Source organism: Amia ocellicauda, unplaced genomic scaffold (assembly GCF_036373705.1).
Source record: "Amia ocellicauda isolate fAmiCal2 unplaced genomic scaffold, fAmiCal2.hap1 HAP1_SCAFFOLD_38, whole genome shotgun sequence".
Lineage (NCBI taxonomy): Eukaryota > Metazoa > Chordata > Actinopteri > Amiiformes > Amiidae > Amia > Amia ocellicauda.
In genome coordinates, this window is record NW_027102952.1 from 676,908 (window position 1) to 680,876 (window position 3,969).

General features: G+C 42.2%; 1 non-coding gene across 1 annotated transcript; it reads left to right on the forward strand.

Moving 5' to 3' along the window:
• The first annotated feature begins 2,345 nt into the window (after positions 1–2,345).
• LOC136733972 (U5 spliceosomal RNA) lies at positions 2,346–2,460 on the forward strand. Its single transcript, XR_010810352.1, has one exon. It is a non-coding gene; the product is annotated as a U5 spliceosomal RNA (small nuclear RNA).
• Positions 2,461–3,969: the final 1,509 nt, after the last annotated feature.

A 3,969-nucleotide genomic window follows, 5' to 3' on the forward strand; every position in this document is an offset into this window, starting at 1 on the left:
ATAACACTTATTAAGCACTTGGGCACTGAAGACACCACTTGGTTAAGTTTAGCAAGCGGGATTTTCCCCCATTCATCCATTATGCATTTCCTCAGCTGCGCAACTGCACAGGGCCTTCGTTGTCTTAATTTGCACTTCATAGTGCGCCACACATTCTCAATTCGGAGACAGGTCAGGACTGCAGGCAGGCCATGCTAGCACCCGCACTCTCTGCCTATGCAACCATGCGCTTGAAATCTGGGCAGAATGTGGTTTGGCGTTATCCTGCTGAAAAATGCAGGTACGTCCCTGGAAAAGACGATGTCTGGATGGCAGCATATGTTGCTCCAAAATGTGTACATCTCTTTCTGCAAAAATGGTGCCCTCACAGATGTGCGAGTTACATGACAGACACTCATACACACTGTCACACCCATACACACACAAACACACACTTTCACAGACAGACACACGCACACACACACACACACACACACTTTCACAGACAGACAGACAGACACACACACTTTCACACACAATCACTTTCACAGACAGACACACACACACACTTTCACACAGAGACAGACACACACACACTTACATACATACATACATACATACATACAGTGAGGGAAAAAAGTATTTGATCCCCTGCTGATTTTGTACGTTTGCCCACTGACAAAGAAATGATCAGTCTATAATTTTAATGGTAGGTGTATTTTAGCAGTGAGAGACAGAATAACAACAAGAAAATCCAGAAAAACGCATTTCAAAAAAGTTATAAATTGATTTGCATGTTAATGAGGGAAATAAGTATTTGATCCCCTATCAATCAGCAAGATTTCTGGCTCCCAGGTGTCTTTCATACAGGTAACGAGCTGAGATTAGGAGCACTCTCTTAAAGGGAGTGCTCCTAATCTCAGCTCGTTACCTGTATAAAAGACACTTGTCCACAGAAGCAATCAATCAATCAGATTCCAAACTCTCCACCATGGCCAAAGAGCTGTCCAAGGATGTCAGGGACAAGATTGTAGACCTACACAAGGCTGGAATGGGCTACAAGACCATCACCAAGCAGCTTGGTGAGAAGGTGACAACAGTTGGTCCGATTATTCGCAAATGGAAGAAACACAAAATAACTGTCAGTCTCCCTCAGTCTGGGGCTCCATGCAAGATCTCACCTCGTGGAGTTTCAATGATCATGAGAACGGTGAGGAATCAGCCCAGAACTACATGGGAGGATCTTGTTAATGATCTCAAGGTAGCTGGGACCATAGTCACCAAGAAAACAATTGGTAACACACTATGCCGTGAAGGACTGAAATCCTGCAGCGCCCGCAAGGTCCCCCTGCTCAAGAAAGCACATGTACAGACCCGTCTGAAGTTTGCCAATGAACATCTGAATGATTCAGAGGAGAACTGGATGAAAGTGGTCTCAGATGAGACCAAAATCAAGCTCTTTGCCATCAACTCAACTCGCCGTGTTTGGAGGAGGAGGAATGACCCCAAGAACACCATTCCCACCATCAAACATGGAGGTGGAAACATTATGCTTTGGGGCTGTTTTTCTGCTAAGGGGACAGGACAACTGCACCGCATCAAAGGGACGATGGACGGGGCCATGTACTGTCAAATCATGGGTGAGAACCCTAAGCCAGGGCATTGAAAATGGGTCAAATACTTATTTCCCTCATTAACATGCAAATCAATTTATAACTTTTTTGAAATGCATTTTTCTGGATTTTCTTGTTGTTATTCTGTCTCTCACTGCTAAAATACACCTACCATTAAAATTATAGACTGATCATTTCTTTGTCAGTGGGCAAACGTACAAAATCAGCAGGGGATCAATTACTTTTTTCCCCCACTGTACATACATATATATGGAAAAGAAACATTACAAGTATAAATCACAATAAGATGTAATAAGGTACAGATAAACAAAGTGTAATAAAATGTGATCTGTTTGAAAATGCAGGGACGTCACTGGAAAAGATGATGTCTGGATGGCAGCATATGTTGCTCCAAAATGTGTACATCTCTTCTGCAAAAATGGTGCCCTCACAGAAGTGCGAGTTACATGACAGACAGACAGACAGACACTCACACACACTGTCACACCCACACACACACTTTCACAGAGAGACATATACACACACACACACACACACACACACACACACACTTTCACACAGAGACAGGCACACACACACACACACACACACACACACATACATACATACATATGGAAAAGAAACAATACTTTTATAAATCACAATAAGATGTAATAAAGTACAGAAAAACTAAATGTAAGAAAATGTGATCTTTAATACACACAAATATGTATGGCTGGTCGGATGCGTCTTGGACTCGGGTTCCTCTTCATTACGTATAACGCTTTTGCCTTTTGCTAAAGCTTTCCGTGGAGGGGATCGTGGGTGAGTTTGTACCATTCTTGGGGGGCTCTGCCTTGTTGGGGCGGAGCTGTGATCCAGGTGAACAGCAGATCGGACATAGGTGGGCATGTGGGCGGAGGAGGAAGGCCGGTCAAGCAAATAAGCTTGCTAAGGTACGCAGCAGCAGCAAGCAGCCCCCCCATCCAGCCAGCCAGCCAGTCTGGCTGGCAGTGACTGAGTGGTTGACAGACGGCAAGCAACGGAATGTACGTGCTCTGTGATGTCATAGCAGTCAGCTGAGAGAGGCTCGTGATGTCATCGCTGAGCTGGCTGGCTGGCTGGCTCTGTGTGTGTGTGTGTCTGTGTCTGTCTGTTTTTCTGTTTGTCAGTCTGTCTGTCTGTCTCTCTCTCTCTCTCTCTCTCTCTCTCCCTCTCAATTCAATTCATTTGTATTGTCAAAGCAATTGGACATACATACATACATACATACATATATGTAGCGTAAGGTACACTTATACATTTCAATTAAAGAAGTGAATTCATAGTATCACCTTATCACGAATCCTGGAGTCTTGTAGAACTCAATTTCTGTAATAATTGGACGCAGACACCAATTCCAAAGATATAAATTGTCAAATTTATTTAAAAACAAAGACTAAATGTAGCACTACACTAATTATACAAAAGGGAAAAACTAATTAAAATTCAACTCTAGATCAACAAATCAAAGACAAATCACTTCCGTGACCAAATCAAAGACCATGGGATCCCATAGGATAACACACAAATCGTTAAACAAAAAAGGTTATAAACACATTGACTACAATACCGGTTAGTAATTCTAGGAATCACTAAGAAACAGTTGAAAGTGCTAAATTGCAGTTTCAGAAGATGAAAAAAAACTGTAACTGATGGGATATGTAGTACTTTATACTCGAGTGGTCTATGCGATTACACCCTGTTGGTGTTATTAAGAACGCCAAGTACCAGAATGCAGAGCGGGACTGTTTTTTGTGCCGTGACTTGTCGGGGGAAAAAGGCGCAGAAAAAACGGACGAGAAGGTGAAGGTAGTATGGCGGTGATGCACGCGTTGGTGAAGTGGGAAAGCGGGGTCGACAAAGACTCTTACAGCGTGATTCCCACTGCTTGCTTTCGCAATTTTGATTTTTTCAGCATTGCTGATGATGACGAAGAGACGACTCGAAACTTCAGAGCAGAGTGGAGAGACACGAACAAACCTCCAAAAGGTGGATGGCCTGTCCATGAAGCGCAGATCATTATGACTGGTAACAATGTTTATTTAAAAAAAAAACATTAAAGTCTTTACATGCTATTTGATATATACAATCACAGTATATTTGAAATGAATGTTTAAGTTATTAATGTGTTGTACTTCTAACATACTCTTATAACATGGTAGGTGGTGGTGAGGGCGCTAAAAACTCGTCATACTTGACTGGCATTTGTAAGAACGATTTATTGGGTGTTGTGCTTTACAATAAAATCCCCCAAATCACAAAATAAATTAAACCAGATATAATTTAACTTCAGTTTTGATTCAGTGTTGGCTGTTCATCTTAATTTGTATGGTCA